At 43.0% G+C, this 25627-nt stretch overlaps 1 pseudogene; it reads right to left on the reverse strand.

Moving 5' to 3' along the window:
* Positions 1 to 25627, reverse strand: part of LOC115131752 (dolichyl-diphosphooligosaccharide--protein glycosyltransferase subunit STT3B-like) — an 84532-nt pseudogene that overhangs the window by 34616 nt on the left and 24289 nt on the right.

Raw genomic sequence — 25627 nt, forward strand, 5'->3', positions numbered from 1 at the left:
AGGGATTTCTAAAGGATGGAAGTTCAAACCGGAAGAGGCAGGCTTACCCAAAGGTAGTAGGTGAACTGGAGGGCGAAGATGGCAATGCCCTCGTTGTCGAAGGAGCCGGCCACCGAGCGGGAGATGTACCCGGGAACAATGGCGATAAAGCAGGCAGCCAGAAGCCCCGCCCCCTGGTTCCACAGTTCCCGCGTCAGCAGAAAGGTGGAGATGGATGTCAGGCCACTGAACACGGGCGCCAGGAAGACGCACACATCCCGGATGTGCACCGTCAAGTGGAGCAGGTTCAGTACGTAGTGTATAAGGCCTGCGGTGACCATCAAACCTGGATATACCTGGAGAGAGAGAGAGAGAGGAGACAAGATAAGAGGGGCTGTAATGGAACATTTATGGCACCTTCACGCATATGGATGGGATACTTGCATTTTATATCCAGGACAAGACAACACACTGGGAATAAACTTTTAAAATCAACCATAATGTACTGTAACTTATCCATCGAGCAGTTAGTTGGAACTCCACAGGTCAGGCCGGAGAGTGATACGTCAAGTAAGTGTTGGCTTGCTGCATCCACATGCTTGACATACCACAAGAGTGAGTCAAGTTGATTGAATCTGCTCTGGATTGACAAATTGGGAAAACCAGGTAAGGCGACCTTCTCCAGCGAAATACTGACTAATTGCCCCGTTCAAAGCGGAGGCCTCAAAACAGCCAAAGCTTACAGCTCTCTGCCTATAAACTCATGAGACCCGGGCCTAATTAGGCTCGTGTGAAACCTTTCTGAAGTCAGAGGGGCTGTGTCTAAGTGTGAGTGATGCCCTGATGTACGCCATACGCCAGGCAGAGACAAGTCCAGCGGACTTCGGCTCGTCTCTGCCTGACGTGCTTCTCGTTTTTAATTAGCTAGTAGTAGCCTTTAGGCGTGCTAAACTTTATCGACCATAGTCTTATTGCACCTCTCTAACAAATCATCCAACCCAGTTTCCCTGACCTGGGGATTGAGCTACAGCCTCGGCTAACGCTACTTCGGTTAAAACAAAAAGCTGAAGTAATCACTGTTTGGTTGCCCCCAGAACAGATGCTGGGCTCTCTGTAGTCTGCACGCACCCCCCCACCACCCACATATAGCGTCACATTTAGGCCCGTCAGCGTGAAAAATGTGCCTGGTCCATTTCTCTACAGTAACAAAGGGCGGTTTATTGGCTTGACAGAGCCCTATGGTTAAGCAGTGTCACATTTATTCAGCCCTCAAAATCTTATCTACGACTCTGGAGAGGGAGCGGCTGGCAGATATCCCCCTTGAGAGTGGGAGAGAAAAGACAAGGGATCCGCAGAGAGGCACTCACTGACGACATTTACCGAGACCTGCTCCTCCCTCTCCAAACGGTGTGACCCATCATGTGCAAAAGGGGGACCTGTGTTATCATACACAATTAATGAGGGCTGTCAAAACTCATTTGAAGCAGACTGAATAGAGGGGAGAGAAGGCGAGCTGATGATGGCGGGGCGGGATAAACGAGGCAGAGGTGGGGATGCAGCACACTGCTTAGGATCCCTGTTCGGAGACTCTGAGAGGTGCTACAATTACTGCAGACTAGCGAAAATGTTTGTTGTTGAATACCACTGAAGAAAAAGGCAGAGTGACACACTATTCAGGTGTTGAAGTGGTTCTGGAATGCCTGCGAAAGTCAGGAAAACCTTGGGTGAGTTTCACCAACTGCACGGAATGGATTCCATTTGATATCGTCAAGATGCACGACATGATCCAAATCATTAGGAGATTGTGTTGTAACTCAGTTATTCCTTCCGGGGATTTGTCATGCATACAGGGGCTGTGGCAGTCATGAAACCATCAGCCGGTTATTGTCATGCAATTGACTTCCAGTCTCACGGTAACCGGCCATTAACTAACAGACACGTTGAGCATCTCCAGGCCGCCACACACGTGGAACATATACATTTGAAAAAGTCTAATAAACCTATTTAATATACAGCACAACACTGCAGCCATTATTTATTTTAGGCAGGTCTAAAGAAACACAGTCTGAAGAGTTTTTCTCTACGGAAGAACAGAATACGAGTCGACCATGCTCCATGCTTGTTCATTTATGCTTAAATCCAGTGCTATTACTTTAGTAAGAAGAATAAAAACAGAAAGGATATTTTTTCCCCATGTCGGCGAGAGTGCGCATATGAAGTGGCTATGTTGAGCGCAAAAGTGATTGAGTTATTTGGCAACTTTAGTTGGGAATGAGACAAACCCTTAGAATGTCTTAGAAATCAAAAACACATGGGCTGCATGGTGCGACTATAGTCGATTGATTATTTGAGAAAGTAGCTCCAAAAAAAAGTTGGCGCTCTGTTCCTTGCCTCAGGTTGCACACGTTCTCTCATCAAGTGATCATGTTTTCACCCAATCAAACGAGTCTACATGTTCTTGTCTTTACTAATATGTAACATTTGTTTAGATATTGAATGGCCTATTATCAAATGTGCAGGAACAGGGTCAAAATTAGTTGTTAGCCGCATGCACTTGAATAGCGAATGGAGGCCACTTTCCCACAGTTCATTTGTCAACCATGCCAGGTAGGCTACTCCGGTTTTACAGCCAAGCATGTTCTTAATATCAGCAGCAGAGAAATATAGTAGCAGCTGGGGATCCTCTTTGTTAGTGGCAACTATCAAAACTCTGCTTTCACACAGGTATTGCATATAGAAATGTCTCGACTTATGAAGAACACTTATTTCAACTCACACACGTCAACCACTGTTTGAGGAGCAGGCAACCTCTCGCTGCGCAACAAGTGTAATTCCACCCAAACTCACTATGCCATGGCTCTCCAACCCAGTTCTTGTTTTTCACAACAAAACCATTCATGAAATTGTTGAACACCCCTCTGCGCATTCAGGAACACTCAGGAACTCCAGCGTGGTCTTGGCTGTGTGCTTAGGGTCGCTGTCCTGTTGGAAGGTGAACCTTCACACCGGTCGGAGGTCCTGAGCGCTCTGGAGCAGGATCTCAGTTTCTCTGCTCATCTTTACATCGAACCTGACTAGTCTCCCAGTTCCTGCCGCTGAAAAACATCCACACAGCATGATGCCGCCACCACCACCTCCACCGAGGAAGTCTGGAGCTCTGTCAGACTGACAATCGGGTTCTTGGTCACTTCCCTGACCAAGGCCCTTCTCCCCAGATTGCTCAGTTTGGCCGGGCGGCCAGCTCTAGGAAGAGTCTTGGTTCCAAACTTCTTCAATTTAAGAACAATGGATGCCACTGTGTTCTTGGGACCTTCAATGCTGCAGAAAGGTTTTGCTACCCTTCCCCAGATCTGTGCCTTGACACAATCCTGTCTGAGCTCTACGGACAATTCCTTCAAAATCATGGCTTTGTTTTTTTGCTCTGGCATGCACTGTCAACTGTGGGGGGGGGTCTGTATACTTTCCAAATTAACTGTATAGGCCTATGCATAAGCTCTCATATGTGTATGGGTGTTCTGAATTAAATGACATTAGAAAGCGCTGTCCATTTCATTGTTTGGCTTTGAAACCTCCAATGTTTTCCACTCAGTTTCAACCTGTTCAAATTGATCGATCACAGTGAGCGGAGTTTTAAAAGCATGATACTCTTGCATTGTTGTCAGTGTTGAGGGACAATAGCGCGCAGAGTACAAGGACATTAGCGAGTTGGGTCCTGCCAACGCTTGTCCAGAGCGCATAAGAGGAGATGACCGTGACCCGCCGTTCACGTACAATTTGACTGCGGTCATGACTCATGACTGCCGGTATGGCTGTAATACGGTCACCGCAAAAGCAATAGCCATGCATTGTGTAGGACTGCATTCCCTATATTCTCTTAACTGTCATAGACAAAGAGTGTGAGCTAATTTGCATCTACTCTACAGTATTCTCACAACTGGTGTGATTTCTGACAAGGACTTCATAGAACCAGTGTGTTCAGAAGAAGTGATTTGTAATATTCCATTAGCGATCCAGGTTTGAGGACCATTAAGGCTGCCTGATAAAATTCAAAGGCCCTTCATACCTCATAGCCTGTAAGTATTATCAGGACAGCTGAGGGAAGCACTTCAACTTCTTTGCGTAATCATGTGGTGATGGTGGTGGGGGCGGGGGGTCTAGAGATAAAAACAGAATTTATTGAGCCAGGTAGCTGACACATGGCAAAAATTTAGCAGCAGCAGAGGCACTGTACCTGGATCTTCCCTCGCTTTGCATGTTGCTGGGCATTTGCATTCTGTGTACCCAGCATCTGACACACCTGCTGGCTAAATCCTGGCACACTGAGCAGCAGTACTGTCCACTGCCTACAGATATAGACATGTTAGGATGTAGGTTAGGAAGTTCGGATCCCTTGTGCAGATTGACTGAAACCATTGCTGCTAAACAGCAATACCTGCAACTGCTACTAGCCTATATTCCGACGGGGCAATATCTGCTGCTGCTAAAACGACTGACGACAGTACTGAGTGCAGGCATGTCTGGCTGTCTTAAGTGCTCGGTGCTTCTCTCCCACCACCCTGGACTAAGTACACTGTACACAACAGGGAACAGAGTGAAACTTCAGATGCCAACCTAGGTGGAGAAAGTGACGAGATAACACAGGGAGCCATTTTTTAAAAAGCATCTGATTACAGTACAGAGAGACATGTCGGGAGCTGTGAGGAAGAGCAGGGTAGTATTTTATTCACAGCGCTTCAGTGCACAGTTTACAGGGCAGCCCCCCCCCAAAGAAATGAGGCTCCGCCGAGAGAGGAGCGTGGGCGATAAATCTTACAGAATCGGCAGGTAGTAACTCACGGTGAAAGAGTTTGTGATTTCAACAGCAGGTCCTGTTGGTAAACCGCACGATCATTGGCAGTCATGTGGAATCCCTCAAGTTAAAAGCTCACTGGTTGCTGCCGATGCATGACAGACCCGGAGAGCGCTGGGGAGGCTTATGAAACGGTACGGTCCATGGTGCTTTCTCATCTAACCCCCAACCACTAGAACACCAGAGTCTAGGCCTATATCTACAGTGCATTCGGAAAGCATTCAGACCCCTTCCCATTTTCCACATTTAATTACAGCCTTATTCTACAACGGATTAAATAAAAACAAAGAGCCGCAATGAGGTCTAAGGAATTGTCCATAGCGCTCCAAGACAGGATTGCGTCGAGGCACAGATCTGGGGAAGCGTACCATGAAGTGTCTGCAGCATTTTAGGTCCCCAAGAACACAGTGGCCTCCATTATATTTAAACTGAAAAAGTTTGGAACCACCAAGACACTTCCTAGAGCTGGCCGCTCATACAAACAGCCATCCAGGGAGAAGAGCCTTGGTCATGGAACTAGCCGAGAACCCAATTGTCACTCTGACAGAGCTCCAGAGTTCATCTGTGGAGATGCAGAACTCCACCAATTAGGCCTTTTTGGTAGATTGGCCAGACAGAAGCCACTCAAAGTAAAAGACAACTCCCGACTGGAGTTTGCTGAAAGTCACTGTAAGGACTCTCATGAGATACAATATTCTCTGGTCTGATTAAACCAAGATTGAACTCTATGGCCTGAGTGTCACATCCGGAGGAAACCTGGCACCCTCCCTACGGTGAAGCATGGTGGCAGCATCATGCTGTGGGGAGGTTTTTCAGCGGCAGGGACTGGGAGACCAGTCAGGATCGAGGGAAAGATGAACGGAGCAAAGTACAGAGAGATCCTTGATGGAAACCTGCACCAGAGCTCTTAGGTCCTCAGACAGGGGTGAAGGTTCACCTTCCAACAGGACAATGACCCTAAGCACACCGCCAAGACACAGGAGTGGCTTCGGGACAAGTCTCGAAATGTCCTCGAGTGGCCCAGCCAGAGCCCAGACTTGAACCCGATCGAACATCTCGGTAGAGACCTGAAAATAGCTGTACAGCGACACGCCAAGTCCAACCTGACAGATTGAGAGGATCTACAGACAAGAATAGGAGAAACTTCCCAAATACAGGTGTGCCAGGCTTGTAGTGTCATACCCAAGAAGACTTGAGGCTGTAATCACTGCCAAATGTGCTTCAACAAAGTACTAGGCAAAGGGTCAGAATACTTAAGTAATCCTGATATTTCTGGGGGGGGGGGGGGGGATTTAATACATTTGCTAAAGTGTCGAAAAACCTGCTTTTGCTTCGTCATTATGGGGTATTGTGTGTAGATTGTGGGGGACAACGACTATTTAATCCATTGTAGAATAAGGCTGTAATGTAACAAAATGTGTAAAAGGTCAAGGGGTCTGAATACATTCCGAAAGCACTGTATATGCAATGTGTTCTTCCCACCTGGTTTGTTTTCAAATTGGGATGATTTAAGCTTGATCACAGCAGGGAACATGTTAAACTTACTGTGCCCCCCACGATCCTCCCAAGGGGTACCATGACCGCTCGTCAAACCAGTTGAGGAACTCGTAAAACCCATTTGTGGTCAGGTGATGTGTTGACCTGTAGTTGAACCTGTGGGGAGAGAAGATGGCTTAAGTTGGTACCAAGGCAAATAACAGTGGCACAAAGCAGGCAGCTAGTACAAATATCTCAGACATTTGTTGAATGTGCAAACAAATATTCATTTTGAAAGAATAGCCTTATTATTTCCATATTCTACAAAAAAAAGGCAGCCAATGTCCCAGCCCACAGAGTTAAGTGACAACAGAAAGCAGGTAGGCCTAGACCTATCTGTTACAACATCCTTGAAGAGTCCACTGCTAGTGCAAGTTTGGACAATTCCCGACTATCTGACCCTACCGAGACATCCCAAACATCCAACCAGAACAGAGTTGGCTTGGTTCGCTTGACATTTCCACTCTTGAAACATCTAGTTTACATTTAATTCTCAAAAAAAAAAGTGGTGAAATGTCTGCTCAAAGCCACGTTTCGTGCATACAGATTAATACGTGGTTGCTTGCTTAGATTCCATGCTAGGCCATGAGTTAGAATAATATCTGAAATCTTCCTATGGCTCAGCGTGATAGTGCAAGGCAGTGGTTTTAGATGAAGTGAAAAACAAATAAACCGTTTTATATGTAGGGGACAGTTGATGTAACCAGAGTGAAATACACTTCATGAGTCATTGTTTTGCAATCAATGTGATGCACCAGTGGCTCTGAAATAAGCACATCCATCCTTGTGATAGATCACGCTTGTCTGCAGAAACAGCCCTGACACTGGTATGTCAGCAATCCCCAAGCACAATAAATAGCAGCATCCTTCCCTAATACTGTCTCCATAGCAGATGATTCAGGAGGCAAGAGATTTGAGTGGAGGGGGGAGGATGATGGCCAGCACACAGTCACTGAACTGTTGGGAGACACGAGCAGCTCACACACTCACAAATGGCTGGTCGTGTGGAGAAGCTCATTAAAATCACTGCAAGGTGCTTTTTCCTTTTACACAACTCACCTGAAGGACATGTATCTGCAGGTGAGGAAAGGAGAAGGCCAAAATCCTTTCCTTTAATAATGCACTTGGTGGGCTAATTCTAGGTTCCCATGCAACCTTTCTACGCAAGTAAAGTTAATGTCGGACATAAATGTCATTACAGGCCTGATGGAAACAGAACAATCGTCGGTAAAAATTCACAAAAAAGCGACAAAGGACAAAATACGAAAAAAGGCAGGATTTTGCTTTGGTAAAACAAATCTTGCAGAAATGAGTGGTAGTGCTTTTAATGAGCAAATATTTATATAACCATCATATGAAAGTAAACTTGGGTGAAAGTGCAAGGCTATGAGCTTGATGACCCTTTCCAATAAATATCGAGGGTCTTATTCTGGTGACATGATGTCCATAACAATCTCATGTAGGCTACACATGCGCTGTTGCCAACAGCACGCCGATAGCGCTGTTGGCTAGACTGTACATGCCAATAGCAAAGTGGGCACACTCGCTACATAACGCAATAAGTGTGAGGGAACCTTCAGTAGAGTTGAAAATGCGATTGAAACCCATTTAACTTAAATAATATTTCGGTACATGGAACTGTAACTGCAAAGGGTATTTTTGTGCACAACATCGCCTTTTATCTGCAATAAATCAATTTGAAGGAAATATAGCTAGCGTATTTTCTAGGTTTGTGTTTTAAAAAAATCTTTTATCATCTTCTCTGTTTGGACACATGGGAGATTTAACGTTTTGGCGCTTCTACATGGATTTCTGGTATTGAGGAAAGAGGCTTTGAACAGTATGACAAAAGCCAGTGAGGAACAAAGAAGAAAAAGGATGTAAACGAACACTATTCATACTCGCAGGGCTGGTGCACTCCCTGTCGCAGCTTCACTTTCAAGTAGAATATGACATGCCCTCGCTTATGGCTCATTCATCACTCACTGACTGACAAGTTCAGTGAGACCAAGCTACTGGTGCGCACGCACACACACACACACACACACACACACACACAACGCACCATACAACACACACACACACACACACCTATTGCAGTGAATGTAATGAGCATTGACAAGCTGGCTCATTCACAGTGAGGAACTAAGAATGCTTGAGCCACAGGGATAAACATTCCGATCACATTACTCTATAACCCGGACTCGTGAGGTCTAAGACCCGACACGAGCAGCTCACACAAACATCCCAAAATGGCTGGCATGTGGAGGAGCTCAAAAATCGCTCCGTGGCGCTTTTTCTTCTACACGATTCACCTGAAGGTCTGCAGATGGGGAAAGGAGGCGCCAAAATCCTTTGCTAAAAGTGCCTGGTGGCCAAATTCTAGTCAATAACCAGGTTTCCGTGCAACTTTTTTTTTTTTTGTGGTTCAAGCATTCAGATCACATTACTCGATAACCTTGAACTCAGCGTGAGGTCCGAGACCAGACATCTTCACAAGTTTGTCCAGCTGGAACAAAAATCACAACACTGAGCAATAGCCAGCAAAACCAGTGTTTCTCTCCAACGTTGGTGCAGGGAGAGACCAGAATGGGTCAAATGTATATAAAGAGTGTGTATATAAATGTGTATAAAGAGCAACCCAGCAGAGAGCCCGTATCGCCGCAAGTTAACCACTCATTCCCCACTCAGAAAACCTATTGTTTGTCAACTGTCAAAGCACAGAGGCGGAAATAAAGAGAATCACAGAAAGCACTTAAAATACTTCACCCGCTGCCTCGCCTTCGTCACAAAAACACATTTTCCCAATGAGCTCATTGAGAGCAGATCCGAGCTTGTCACTTCGATGAGGATAATGTGGCCGGCCAAGCGCAATAGCAATTTAATGCATAATTGCCTAGTCGGTCCCGGCTGACAGAACATCACTGCATCACAAACTAGTGAGCAGGTGAGCATCAAAAAACACCTACCATTTAAATTCCTTCTGGCCTCAGGATTTTGTCTAACGTGTCAACTCTGGAGCAAATCTCATTGCAAAATGAAAATTACTCACAGCATCTTGTGCATTTGAGGATGCCCTCAAGGGTCAAAACTCATTTTGGCGATGCCCGTTACAAGTTACCCATCGTTACAAAGCCCCCATTCACTGCAAGAAAAACATGGATTCCTTTGTGATTTATGACCCGGTAATGCCTCGCACTTTGGTACAACAATCAAATGCATCATTAGTTTTCCTGCCCTGCTCCTGGGTAAATGACCAAACTGACTTTAGTTCCAGGAGTGCGCTTGCCACCTTGACTAGGCCTAACTGCCTGCTCAGCTCACACTATGAATAGTGTGACAGTTTAGGGAATTAACCACACAGTGGTACCAAATACCAACTTCACACACCTATGGCAGGTATTTTGTCATTTCAGATAGAGAGAGGGGGGGGGGGGGGCATTGTATTGGGTGAGAAATTCAAATAAATACCAAATGAATTCTATGGGGACCAACAAATCCATACTTGTATTCTGACTCCTGCATAAGAGTGACAGGCCTTCAAACAGAGAAAATGCAAATGTCAACTATGAGGTTAGGAGTAATATTCTGAGTTGCCACCTAAAGTAGCCAGGGTGCCTGGCCCAAAAAAAAAAAAAAAGTGCAGAGGTGAGAAGGAATACAACGTAGCCATGAAAGTGAAGTGTGTTTATGCGTGATCAGGGGTGTATTCATTGGGCCGATTCTGTTGAAAAAGTAGCCAGTGGTTAAGGGCGCTGTACTGCAGCGCCAGCTGTGCCATCAGAGTCCCTGGGTTCGCGCCCAGGCTCTGTCGTAACCGGCCGCGACCGGGAGGTCCGTGGAGCGACGCACAATTGGCCTAGCGTCGTCCGGGTTAGGGAGGGCTTGGTCGGTAGGGATATCCTTGTCTCATCGCGCACCAGCGACTCCTGTGGCGGGCCGGGCGCAGTGCGCGCTAACCAAGGTTGCCAGGTGCACCCTCCGACACATTGGTGCGACTGGCTTCCGGGTTGGATGCGCGCTGTGTTAAGAAGCAGTACGGCTGGTTGGGTTGTGTATCGGAGGACGCATGACTTTCAACCTTTGTCTCTCCCGAGCCCGTACGGGAGTTGTAGCGATGAAACAAGATAATGTGACAATAATTGGATACCACGAAATTGGGGAGAAAAAAGGGGTAAAAAAAAAACATTTCTTAAACAGAAGCAAACGAAACAGGGATTTTAAAAATAAAAAACTTGTTTGCAACTGTTGGACTAATGACTACACCCTAGATCAGCTAGCCTAAATCAATCAATGTTACATTGAACTGGGTGAGTCATCCAACAATAGAAATAAGGCCATGCTCATGGGAAGAAAAATTGTCCTCGCTCATAACTAGCTACTTTACATGGCGTGGCGTTTAACTGTAAACACATACGTGGCGTTTAACTGTAAAATCACCCAAAACAAACTGCACTGTCAATTTAGGAGTCTACAACCTCACCATATTCAGCCTGCAGATAGGTGTGAATGTCAGACTCCACTCTTGAGGCACAACGGCAGATATACCGTTGAGATGGGAAACGTTGCCCATGCTACGTCAATGGGCCGCTCAGTGCATTCTGGGACAAGGAGCTCTCTCCTTCAAGGAGTGAATGGGAGTCTATTTTTTTTTTTTTTTGAGTCAATTGGGCACTAGCTCAAAAACCCAACATTTACACTAATTTCGTCAACATTAGAAATCTTTCCCGAAATGTGAGATAGTAGCTAGCAAGTTAATTATCTTTAGCAATTGTAGTCACTGAAAAAAATCTTAATGATTCAGGAAAATGTTATTCACTAGGGTTAATGTTTTAATAAAATAGTTAAATTCAATCAGAAAAGTGTAATTTGGGGATTTTTGCTTGTGTATAAAGTATTTGGCCACAATAAAAACATTCACAATAATTTCAATGGTCATGTTATCATTGCAATAGTAACATATTAATGAAATTATTGTGAATGTTTTTATTGTGGCCAAATACTTTATACACAAGCAGAAATCCCCAAATTACACTTTTTTGATTGAATTTAACCTTCATGTCAAAAACATAATGCATAATGGTAAATAAGTATTTTGCAAGGTTTCCCCAAAATGCTGACACAAATTTACATTCAAAGAACAAGTGAGACAGATTCTCACCTTTTTCACAGAAAAAACATTATCAATAGCCACAAATGTGGATATCATAGAATTACATGGATATATCTTAGTGCACTTCCTTAATTTTGTTTGGTATACAATAATTGTAAGGCCTTATCCATGCATTTTTCCAGAAAATGTCAGGAATAAGCATGTTCCAGAAAAATGTCTCTGTGTAAATTGGTTTTGTGAATGAAGAATGTCTTATATATTTATTACAAGATTTCTCATGTAAGCTCACGCCTTCCAAACCGAGTTCTGGATAAAACTGTGTGATCATTACCAAAGCTAAGATGAGTTTTCATTAGTGTAGTTAGACCACCGGGAACAGCTTTGATCACAGAAATAAACTCTGAAAGGTATTGGAAATTCTTTCAATGTTATAAATTGTTCATAAGTGAGAATATTACCCTTGTTGTCGAAAACATCAAGAACAAAGTCAATGCTATTTACTATCGTATAGCTTTGGAATCGTGGCATTACAAACTTGAGGGAAAAAAAAATAGGCAAGTTGACATATACACCGACTTTGAGAAGGGATTGCGTGACAATTAGCTTAGCAACCGCGTGACGCAGCATGACAACGTGAACGCAATTGGTTGATATAATGCCCCACCCAGCAGACTAAGTTTCTTAATTTATTGGATTCCCATCTCCTTTATTGGATTCCCTTCTATAATATCTCAGGCAACAGCACCATGCAATGCACCCTGGACTAAAGACGCAGACAAAATTGGTAAAATGTGGTTTTTCACAATCTAAAAGTTGTATTCCTATTAACTTTCAGTGTAGCGAGGGACTTTTTCACAGTGCTACGTCATACCGGCCCGATTTCTGCCTGCTTAAACGCTAAGAACTCAGAAATAAACCAGGGAATCGATGGAACATCACTCAAAGATGCACAAACAATATAACATTCAAAATGGGTGAACCTTCCCTTTAATACCATGAAAAACCTACTATCAATTTATCAACGAAACACGTTAATTTCCTCACATTAAAGCCTAACTAATGTCACCATTTTTTACTTTTCAAAACAAGCCAGCTGGCTGAGTTGTTGGGAAACTAACAGATGGCTGCTGCTTCAGTTCCTAGTTGGGGCACACTGCCATCATGTCAATAAGCAAGTAACTTAAGTCTATTCAAATCAATACATGACAAGCTATGTAAAGCAGTCTGCTGAGCACAGACATAACTATGACAGAAATAGACACATTGAAAGAAAGCTGTTTGAAATCGCATTGAAAAATGTCTGCATCCCAACTGTCATGTTTCCCCAAATCTTTTGTGCTTGCAAATTGTCCTTTGAATGGAGCTCCCTCAATACCAGATTTTCAACTTTCTACCCAACAAAAAGGCAACAGAAAAGAGCTGTTCAACATTGATTTGCTCGACACAGTTCCAGATTGACAGAATGAAGACAAAGGGCAAATAAAACAGTGTGCCTGTAAAAGGCTGCTAGGGCAATTTTAAAGTGGAGCACAGTCTGATAAAAGACTTCCCTCGATTCTTATTGCCTTAGCCCCAAGGCAAGTAAAGGAAGTAATGGACAGGAGTGCGGCGTAGTAGTTGACTGTTTCAAACGTTTCCTGGAAAAGACCATTTAGACACTAGATTACGCTTTACTTTCAATTCAGTGTTATTGCTAAAGGCCCAGTTATGCTAATACTAAACGTTTTAATGTTCAAATAAGGATTTTAATATATGCACAATTCTCAGAAACTTACACAGGAGGCAGACTTCGAAAGCTAATGCCCGACACACCAGCTGTCTGACTGAGTATGCCATCGAATCAGTGCGTTATCACTCCCTGCATGGTTTTACTTTGTCTCTCAGCAGAAACAGAACTATGAGCTCAGTCATGGACGATGCACACAAGGAACAGTTCAGCAGTAGCCTGGCCCAATGAGACAGACAGACTGGGGGGCCTTGCTAACCATGTTCAGGACCTCTAGAGGTCAGGCTGGTTCTAAAACAAAGAAACGCAAAGCCTTACAAGAGTTCCGAATTATGCTCAGCAAGTCTCCACACTGCATGACCAAACTCTAAACAAAGTGTGTACACAGCTTCTGACAAAGAAAACGGTGGTTGTTTAGCCTCGTGGTACAGGCATCAGCGGCTGGCAGTGGAGCGAGCACAGCTGGTGAGCTCTATTAAAACACTTTAAAGAGGGTGTGTGGTGCAGAAGTCCATTTCACACTCGATAGATTGCGGTTTTTCCAGAACAAAAACGGAAATTGAGATATGAATAAAGCAGTTGCCAAGTGTGTTGTGGCCCTTCCTTTGATCGGGTGAAGGAAAGCAAAGTGAGCAGCCAGTCCCGCTCAATGGACGCCAGCTCATCTAGACTCCTTACTGACACTCAAGGAAACCAGAAATCAGTCAGTGGACAAAAATAAAGTATTACCACTTAGGAGGCATTTATTACAGATGCACAATATCAAGGCAGAAGCAGCCAGCAGCCTGCTCTGTGATAAAATCTGCTTTACCATCCGTTGGGTTATTAAAATGTGTGACCTATGGGACGGTTTATGTAGATTGAAAAATAAAAACATTTAATTGGAGGCAATGACCAATTCATTGTCAGATTGAATAATTCAGTTTAATAACAAACCTTTCTACTTAGATCCCTGCTGAAGAAAAGGGTTTAACCACAGGGTAAATAAGCAGCTTGCTCGCAGCTTTAAGGAAGAAAAAGTGGATTTTGAAATGCCCTCGCTTTTGTGCTATAACCTCTGTTGCGAAATCCTCAGTAAGACTGTTAAATCACATAATGGAGCCTCCTTGGCAAACCTCACCCTAGACTTCAAGGAGCCGTTTTGAAATGAGCATGAAACATGAGATGGGGGAGAGTGGGAAGAGGTTGTCTGAGACGCTAAGTCAAAGACTAAGAACAGTCCTTAAATAACATCCGTACAAGAGTATGTGAGCGGAGCGTGCCCAATTTGACTGGAGCAAGTTTACCAAAGGCTGGAGGGTCGGCCTTCTCGCCCACTCCAAATTACTTTCTAATGGCACTCACCTCACAAGCTCAGGGCAGCATGCATTTGTAATCTACTTGCGTGCTGCTATATCCCATTGCTTTAGTTACTGTCATCAAGTATGCTAAATATTTTCAGAAAGAAACTGATAAAATATGATGACCAAGAGTGCGATGAAGAAGTGTCCACTGCTTAAAAAGCATGGTGCACTTACTACGTGCACATGCTAACAGAAAGAATAAGATGGGTAGCTAGCTAAGTGTTTCATTGTAGCAAAGTATTTATTAAAAAAACACAAAAAAACAAATCAAATCTTGAGTTGTTCATTTTTGTTCTATTATTTATACAATTGGCCATCAATGATTTTTCACCCCAATAGGCCTGGCATATTGCCTCTTTCAAGGAGCTTTCTGTTTTGATAGGCTTATTTTACCTAAAAATCCTTTAGGCCTACTTACAGAATTACAATAAATTCATCCTGCACACCAGCCAAGAGTGGCCCAAAGGGTGTTTTGCATCTCTAGTGGCTCCACAAGTGTGGCGAGGGTAATCTTTCGCTGCTGGCCTGCTCTCCAGGCACCATCACATGAGCCTGAAGACACTCTGGCCAAACTAGTGTTTCTAAAAATGAATTCAAAGACGGTGCAGACTGAGCCAACTAAGGCCTTTGTTTAATTTGTATTTCATTTTAAGTAAAGTCACAGCCTATATGCACAATTTATAGACTATGATTAAATATAACTAAATGTTTAAATGCTGAGCCTCAATGTCCCTGACAGCCTAGTGTGTTACACTCGCAAATCCATCTCTTTGTAAGCTATAGGCCTTGAAATAATATAACCTAAATAATTCATTTCTGGTCCTTCTTAGGCTCCCTATCTAGTTCTTGACTTATTTAGTGTGTTTATATGCTGTTAAATAAGACATGTAGCCTATTTTAAATGACGAGTGCTATATCAGTCACCTGATATATCCATTCAAATCAATAATTGAAAACCAAATGGTAGGTTCAGGTAGTCAAAAAATGTTGGGTGTTGGTTAAATTGTGATTTTAATGAATGGCGCAAATTTGGAGCTGCAGTTTTTTTCCCCCTGTGAGCAAGGACCGGTTTTTAGCGGAGCCACTCCATGAGCAAGATTTGCTACCGCTCAACTCCGCTCCAGACACACATATCCAGACACACATATGCCAACGTCTCACTTCAACCTGTTAGCACAATTTATTTATTAAACTAAACATAATTATTATTGTAAAAAAAGGTATTAGAAAACACCAACCATTACATGGATGCTATAATCATTCAGCCTTGCCAACCTATAAAACAATGAAAGTAGATGCAGATATTGCAGAATTCTCTAGCAGTTAGAGTTCAAAGCGAACTGCTATGCTCCTTTCTTATATAAAGACTTCCAGCTTTAAGAGCAAGTTTCTTATCACAGTGGGGCTGCAGAACTAGACCAATCCCGTAGAGCTCACATGCTGACCAGCCCGCTCGCGTCGCATGCACTGCAAAATACATTTACACATGCATGTTATTCAAATCATTGCGCCAACGAGCGTCTGCGTTGCCAAACGCTAAAATAGAAGTCAGTTCTATTTGTGACGCTGAATGCGGTGCAAGTCATGCCTCACATCTCATTGGTTTATAGAAGCATATACAGTTGAAGTCAGAAGTTTACATACACCTTAGCCAATTCCATTTAAACTCAGTTTCACAATTCCTGACATTTAATCCTAGTAAAAAAATTCCATCTTAGTTCAGTTAGGATCACCACTATTTTAAGAATGAAATGTCAGAATAATAGCAGAGAATGATTTATTTTATTTCTTTCATCACATTCCCAGTGGGTCAGAAGTTCACATACACCCAATTAGTATTTGATCGCATTGCCTTTAAAATTGTTTAACTTTGGTCAAACATTTTGGGTAGCCTTCCACAACCTTCCCACAATAAGTTGGGTGAATTTTAGCCCATTCCTCCTGACAGAGCTTGTGTAACAGAGTCAGGTATGTAGGCCTCCTTGATCGAACGGTTTCAGTTCTGCCCACACATTTTCTATTGGATTGAGGTCAGGGCTTTGTGATGGCCACTCTGTTGTCCTTAAGCCATTTTGCCACAACTTTGGAAGTATGCTTGGGGTCATTGTCCATTTGGAAGACCCATTTGCGACCAAGCTTTTAACTTCCTGACTGATGTCTTGAGATGTTGCTTGCATCTATTTTGTGAAGTGAACCAGCCCCTCCTGTAGCAAAACACCCCCACAACATGCTGCCACCCCCGTGCTTCACGGTTGGGATTGTGTTCTTCGGCTTGCAAGCCTCCCCCTTTTTCCTAAAAACATAACGATGGTCATTATGGCCAAACAGTTCTATTTTTGTTTCATCAGACCAGAGGACATTTCTCCAAAAATGTATGGCGGTTTTGGAGCAGTGGCGTCTTCCTTGCTGAGCGGCCTTTCAGGTTATGTCGATATAGAACTCATTTTACTGTGGATATAGACACTCTTGTACCCGTTTCCTCCAGCATATTCACAAGGTCCTTTGCTGTTGTTCTGGGATTGATTTGCACATTTCGCACCAAAGTACGTTCATCACTAGGAGACAGAAAGCGTCTCCTTCCTGAGCGGTATGACGGCTGCGTGGTCCCATTGTGTTTATACTTGCATACTATTATTGTTTGTACAGATGAACGTGGTACCTTCAGGCGTTTGGAAATTGCTCCCAAGGATGAACTAGATTATTTTTTATTTTCCCATGATGTCAAGCATAGAGGCACTGAGTTTGAAGGTAGGCCTTGAAATACATCCACAGGTACACCTCCAATTGAATCAAATGTCAATTAGCCTATCAGAAGCTTCTAAAGCCATGACATCATTTTCCAGGCTGTTTAAAGGCACAGTCAACTTAGTGCATGTAAACTTCTGACCCACTGGAATTGTGACAGTGAATTATAAGTGAAATAATCTGTCTAAACAATTGTTGGAAAAATGACTTGTCATTCAAAGTAGATGTCCTAACCGACTTGCCAAGGCGATAGTTTGTTAACAAGAAATTTGTGGAGTGGTTTAAAAATGATTTTTATTAACTCCAACCTAAGCGCATGTAAACTTCCGACTTCAACTGTACCCATGTGCCATCTCCTCATCGGTTATACCCACGTAGGTGATTGAAAGATGAACTGAGGTCTGTCGGTTGTGGTAACACACCTTATTATGAAAGTTAGATGCCAATTGCCATATAAAGTCCAAGGAAGAAAAAGCCTGGAAAGAGGAGAGATGACTAGAAACGAGTAGAGGACCTTTTGCATTTCAGGTAAACTAACAACTCAACGTTTACATCCCAGGACAAATTAGCTAGCAACTGCAAGCTAGCTAGCCTGCCATAAATGCTTTTCGACCAGTCCCCAAATTAATATAATTGGTTCAGAGTTTTTGATATTCCAACCTACGTGACCTGATCGCGTTTGGTGTGGGGGGACAAAATCAAATTGCGCAAGCCTTCGGTTTGGGCATGGAGTTAGCCTCCATCTCCCCATCTAAGCAGACATGACATTTGAACAAAGCAGAGGTGATTAAAACAGAGATGCCTCTCCGTGGATTGTAAACAATCAAATAGAAAACACCTACAGCACTATGCTGAAGGAGCCAGTGAACAAACCCAACCAACCAGAAGGATCATTTCCAGTTTGGCACAGGAACCAACCCCATTACAAAATAGCAAGTCTCCTGAGCTGGCATTCAAATCTTCAGACTTCAGCTGCTTCTTTTAAGGAGTACACCAGAGGCATTCTTCATCTCCCAGAAGAGGGAATGTTAGACTTGAGGGGGCAGAAAGGAAACAAATAGTGGTTATGGGTGTTTGTGGGATACATCTGTGTGGGAACATGGCGTTACAGCAGCAGTACTGCAGGAGAACACGCCACACTTGGCCAGTGAAATGGCTCAAAAAAGCCTTTTTACACATCACAACAACAACCTGCCAGACACTAAATAAATCCTAAGACAAATTGAGCCCATAATACCCAACCTAAAATTGAGATGCCTTAAGAAATTCGGGATTGACGCTCATCTGCAAACAGTGAAGTGCACATATTGCGGGGGAACGTCAAAGTCAACAAATTTGATAGTCAAATTCATCTCACTGAAAGGATCATTTACAACATTACGCTGAAGGACAGGGTAATACCTGCCACGACATCCTCAAAGGCTGTTGTTGAAGCTATGTCCGTGTATGACCAAGTGTTATGGTGCCGTTTGCCCTCAATAAATTGGACTACACAACAAAACCAAAATCATAAGAGCGAGCCTGTTTTGTGGCGATAAAAAAAAGTATTACTTGAACGGTTCCCAAAAGCATGTATCCGTTGAATTGCAGTAGTTTGAGTAAAAGCTAGTGCATAAAAAGAGATGGTGATTTGATATATACCCAAGGAGTTCAGAGGGAAGAAAACTGGGCTCCTCTATCAAAACCCACTGTTTCAATTACTCATTAGGCATGGCATTGAGGACAGCCATGGAAAAGTCACAAATCAAACATATTGGTCACATGCATTTGTTTAGCAGATGTTATTGCGGGTATAGTGAAATGCTTGTTCTTCTAGCTCCGACAGTGCAGGAATATCTAACAGAGACTAAGATACAGTAGAATAGTAAAGTTTATACATATGAGATTGGCATTATTAAAGTGGCTGGTGTTTCATTCCCTTTACGTGTCCAGAAATGGCTCATTTATGTCTATAGGCAGCAGCCTCTGATGTGCTGGAGATGGCTGTTTAACAGTCAGTGGTGTAGTATGTAATACGGTATATACATTAGGAGACAGGTGATGCAATATTTACACACAATTAGTGACTAAAATACTGTAGAATAGTGTGGAGTGCAGTTTATACATATGAGATGAGTAATGTGGGAAATGGAAACATCAAAGTGGCTAGTGATCCATTTCTAAAAGTGGCCAGTGATCCCTAATCTATGTCTATAGGCAGCCGCCTCTGACAAAGAGCGTCCTGTCATAACTGCTCACTAATCAATGAGAGATAGCAAACAGTAAGGACAGTGGTAATTACAATCCTATTTAAAATCACCACCTCAATGAATAGGCAAACAGGTCTGTGATTTGGATAAGACTTTCAGTCTTCCCCCCCCTCGTTCTTCAATATCGCCAATGTTTCTGGTTCTACCACCCAAAACACAATTATGCATGAAATTCTTCCTCGTTCAGTCTTCTCCTGATGTGGCAGTTTAACCAGAACTTGACCAGGTCTGCTCGGTCTTAAGGTGCAAGTCAGTAGAAAAGGCCTTAAGCTTTCAGAGCATGCTGGCAAAGCTTGGAGCTGCTGAACCCCCCACCACACAATCTTACATTCTGACGCTTCTGGCAGAACTACCTGCGTTGTGGCTGAACTGAGGGCAACTACCCACATACCTAAAGCTTTTAAATCTGACTGGTTTCACCTCTTACTCACCTTTCTAAAGATGAAATTGTCAATTCAATGTTGATTGGTAAAAATAAATAAAAATCTAACAATAAAAAATGTCAAACTACACAAATAAGCAAATGTCTAAGGTGGGCATGGTAGTTAAGATGCGTCTCTATACTGAACAAAGAAAATGTACAAAACGCCACATGCAACAATTAAGGTTTTTACAGAGTTACAGTTCATAAGGAAATCAGTCAATTTAAATAATTTCAATAAAGCCTAATCTATGAATTTCACATGACTGGGATTACAGATACACATCGGTTGGTCACACAGACAGCTTTTAAAAAATAAGTAGGGGCGTGGATCAGAACCAGTCAGTATAATGATCATGCTGTTTAAGCAAACTCTTGAAATGTCACACCTGTCAGGTGGATGGATTATTTTGGCTAAGGAGAAATGCTCAAAAACAGGGATGTTAACAAATTTGTGCACAAAATTGGAGCGAAATAAGCTTTTTAATGCGTATGGGACATTTCTGGGATGTTTTATTTCAGCTCATTAAACATTAGCCCAACACTTTACATGTTGACTTTATATTTTTGTTCAGTGTACTATGAAATAAAATAAAGTGGGTGTTCGGAGAAAGAGCTTCATGTCAAAAACCTGTAGGCCTACTAATGTGGAGTAAAGGGTGTTAGAAACAACTGTGCACAATTAGGCTAGTCTCTCAAAATGCAATTATTTCCCCATAGACAAAGCATCATTATCATACTGCCGTAGATCAGAATTACAATCCTACCCTAAGGGGTTCTGGAGTCACCGAGACCGATAGCAACGACTGTCTGTAAGACATGCACGCCTCATTGGCTCAAACATCAACCAGACGGTCAATGAAGCGCCAGTCAAGATAGTACACACATTACAGCGAGCGTAGCGCTCGCTCCCTGGCAAACGTTCTAATCAGAGACAGTTAAGTTACCATTGGCCCAGTGACACCAGGTCCAGATGAAAGGAGCACCACAAATTCCACAAGCCTGGGGGTCAGAGAATTTACAGCCAGGGGCCACAGTAATTACACTGTACACCCTCAACCCTTCATTATTTCCAAACACATGGCTGCTACTGCATATTCTATAGCTCTGAGATAAATGGGCAAATGGAGGGGGTGTCGCCACTGTGCTGAAGGGAGGAGATTTATCCTTCGGAGGGGAGACTTTACAGGCATAAAAATCCACATCTTTACTGGCCTCAGCACCATTTTCCCTTGACTGTATCTCCATGAATGAGTCAAGCGGGGCACGGGCCATCTGTGGGGCTCAAATGTCTCCCTGCGACAATGTGCCTACTAATAAATGAGGCTAAGGATTAAGACAACAAGGTCGTCCAGGGGGACTGGAAAGTATCAAAAAGCAAAGATTTTTCATTTGTGTGCAAACGTAAAATAACGTAAAGTTCGAGGCAATTTTGAGTCTACTCTGCCTGATCTTCTTGCAGACGGCAAACGAGCCTAAATTGTGGCCTACGACTTACCCGGCGGTACAGACGGCAGCTACTTGATACTATTATTATTATCCTATAACACTCCTGGCTCGTTTCAGTCAACAGGTTGAAAGTAGCTACTCATTTTTCTTCATGTCACAAAACGTCCTTGATGGTTAAGAGGGATTGAAACTCCGCGTGGCAACGTTATTATCCAATCTGGACCAGACAATGACACTTGAGATCCTTAGCATTCTCAATGTTAATGATCAACAGCTCTCCACAACGCTCAATTGTTCCTAGCCACAACCATCAGAGCCACATTTAACCAGCAAATAAAAGACCAGGGAAATAACACAACTGGGCGACCTTGGCAATTGTTATGGAAGCAAATTTAGTTTAGAATACAATGAGGACCGAGTGACTGAGGCATTTATTATAATTGGCAGACAGCGCAAATGCTCACTGAATACTGAGCTACTACAGACATAATTGGAGTTCTCCCAATTGAGTACATTATTCCCTCCCTCAAAAGTTTACCCAACTATAGATCTTACCGTGCAACTGACAAAGTAAACGTCTCAGCAATTAAAAGCCATTTAGAGTGCGATGTGGGAAATTAGTGCACAAACTTGAGTGAGGACGACTCCGCATTTGAATACGGACGGAAGGAAATTAGGCTAAATCAACTGAGAATTGCTCACAAATTGCTCCACTACCACAACTCCCTTTCCTCTCCCAAATAATTAGTCTGATGTTCAAACTCTTCAAAAGTCCTAGGCAACAACCGACGGCCATTTTGGGCCCATTTGCACAAGCTAGGTGATAGTGACTATTCTGAATGGGCTCTGCTTAGACATGCATAAGAAAACCAATGCGCTATGTAGAGTGGCATTTGTTTGATGTACAGGCTCTTCTTAATGAGACAAAATATTTAAATGAGTAACCAATGCAGGATACAAAAATTACTACAGGGGGTAGTGGACTGTAAAATACATAAAAATCCAATCTGTTTTACTGGATGTGACTGCATGAATAGTTAGTCAGATGTGGGCTTAATTGCTACTCTAATTTCCAGGAGAAGGAAGACAATGGGCCTTACGTTTCCCCTCAAATTAAATAACACCCCAGACATACTTCAGCATCCGCAGCCCAGTGTCATCACTGCAGAAATGAAAGACTGCCATCACTCTGTGCTGCAGGAGGTTCCAGTATGTGCTCAACGAAGGAGAACCCACTATAGCGCCTTCGGAGGGTATTCAGACCACTTGACTTTCCACATTTTGTTACAGCCTTATTCTACACCCATATACTACCCACCACTGCGCCCTGTATGCTCTCGTTGGCTTGCCCTCGATTCATATTCGTCGCCAAATCCACTGGATCCAGGTCATCTATAAGTCTCTGCTAGGTAAAGCCCAGCCTTCTCAGCTCACTGGTCACCATAGCAGCACCCAACCGTAGCACGCGCTCCAGCAGGTAAATTTCACTGGTCATCCCCAAAGCCAATTCTTCCTTTGGCCGCCTTTCCTTCCAGTTCTCTGCTGCCAATGACTGGAACGAACTGGCAAAATAACTGAAGCTGGAGACTCATATCTCCCCTCACTAGCTTTAAGCACCAGCTGTCAGAGCAGCTCACAGATCCCTGCACATAGAACATCTCTAAATAGCCCATCCAAACTACCCTCATCCCCATACTGTTATTCATTTTATTCCTTTTGCGCCTTTGCACCCCAGCATCTCTACTTGCACATTCATCTTCTGCACATTATCACTCCAGTGTTTAATTGCTATATTGTAATTATTGCATCACTATGGCCCATTTATTGCCTCACCTCCCTTATTTGCACACTTTTTCTATTGTATTATTGACTGTATGTTTGTTTATTCCATGTGTAACTCTGTTTGACACACTGCTTTGCTTTATCTTGGCCAGGTCACAGTTGTAAATGAGAACTTGTTCTCAACTAGCCTACCTGGTTAAATAAAAAAGGTAGGAAAAAATAAAATACATACGTTTAAAAATGCAACGTTCACATAGCATATTTCTATGTAGACCAAACATGCCTCTGACATGTGGTATTTCCATCTGCAACGTTAGAGAACGTTATGCAACTGAACATGGGCCTGGTAACATTACCTGTAGCCTATATGCAAACATTGTGGCAGAGAGAGAAAGGAAAAAGGATAGCAAACAATGACAAAAATTCCTCTTGCGACTACACACGAATGGGTAAATAACTTTATTTTGTGTTAATGAGGACCCAGTGACTCCGACTTGAGCACGTCGACCAGGACATGAGCCATAGGGACTTCAGCTATTGGTGACTGACTAAGACTCAAGCACAGGGGACTTGGGACTCAATATGTAGGGACTCTACTACGTCCCTGGGCAGAACAGTGATTAGCTCCTGTTCAAAGTCTTTAGCCGCCATTCTATTCTGAACAAAAACATGCAACAATTTTACAGAGTAAAGTTTGTGCACAATATCGGAGAGAAATAAGCTGTGCACATGGACCATTTCTGGGATATTTTATTTCAGCTCATGAAACATGGGACTAACTTTACATGTTGAATTTATATTTTTGTTCAGTATAATTGGACACCAATGTGGCTGCGGCATCTGTGGAACGTCGACCACAAATGGCATTGGCCTTCCGAGTGATGCAAACCATACCACTTCGCGACATCATTTGGTGATTGTGCTACTCCCTCTCTCTGCACTTGGGTGTGCATGTTTGTTTTGTATGTATTGTGTCATCTCTATATAGTCTGAATTAGGAATTTACATTGCTAACAAATTATTATATACACACACAGTATGTTGTCATTTTTCTGCTGTTGGGAAGAGAATAGAATGTTATTCAGAAAAATATGGTAGGGCAAGGCTGTGTGTGTTTGTGCACATGGAAGTCAGTGATGTGTTAATTATAGGTTAAATCAGGCAATACAAATGTGATCACTCAAATGAAAAAGGGCATTTAGCTGATGAAAGCGGCCCAATGTTGTGAATTTTACAATAGACTCAATCATTATTCAACTGACAAAAATTTGATTAAGGCGTAATGATTTTAGTCAAAATGACTAAGACCGTTTTTTTTTTTTTTTTACCTTTATTTAACTAGGCAAGTCAGTTAAGAACAAATTTTCAATGACGGCCTAGGAACAGTGGGTTAACTGCCTGTTCAGGGGCAGAACGACAGATTTGTACCTTGTCAGCTCAGGGATTTGAACTTGCAACCTTCCACTTACTAGTCCAACACTCTAACCACTAGGCTACCCTGCCGCCCCAGGTGCCAATATTAATACTGCTCCACACACAGCCCCATACAAAAGGGAAAATGGCACCAAGATGCCTTTTAGGAATTCACAGACTGAATGTGTCATGAATGTGTCATTCCTGTCTTCCTTTCCCTCTAATAAAGGGCAAAATGTCAGGCCGTCAAATAGCTTTTCCTCCCACTTTCCATTTTCAAAGAGAATTTAGTATAACTAAAACTCACCATTTAAGCGAGTTATCAAAAATGAAGTGTCTTACAAAATGGCAGAGGAAGACTGAGCAATTGGATTTACACCCGTGTGTGACAGTTTCATGCCCCATTTTTGGGGATCCCATTGGCAGTCACTGACAGTAGGTGCCAAGCTCACACACACACCTCAGAATGTAAGGCACAGAGGGCTAATAAAGCAATCAAGTGGCTTTACAATAACGAATGAAACGAAGTGAGGACCAGCCAACAGTCAGATCCCAGTTCAAGAGACAACTCACTTGGAGAGTTAAAGCCTTTGTTGAAAGACGAGAATGTTTAAAGACTGAACGTGCGAAAGCAAACATGACTGAAGAAAGTCAACTTCACAGCCAATAGGAGCAGAGCATATTTCAAGGTCACCCATAAGCAGTAATAATAAATTACAGTCTAATGACGATGGTAATTGTAAAGACTGTTCTGTTCTTTCGAAAGGGAAATGTGGAGTCTGAAGTCACTCATCCCAGTCAGAGAAAATGCATCAAGTGCCTAATGATTTAGGCTACTTCATATATTCCAATGAAGCAGAGGAGATATTTTAATGAAAGGGGTCCGGCTTGATCCGAGAGAAGTTCATGCCAAAGTGTCGAACACATCCCTTGATCTCTAACAAGTGCCACAACAGTGGCTCAGAAAAGTGTGCTTTGAAGATCTCATCCCAAGTGAAGCTGCAAAGATAATACTGCCACAA

Source organism: Oncorhynchus nerka, linkage group LG7 (assembly GCF_034236695.1).
Source record: "Oncorhynchus nerka isolate Pitt River linkage group LG7, Oner_Uvic_2.0, whole genome shotgun sequence".
Classification (NCBI taxonomy): domain Eukaryota; kingdom Metazoa; phylum Chordata; class Actinopteri; order Salmoniformes; family Salmonidae; genus Oncorhynchus; species Oncorhynchus nerka.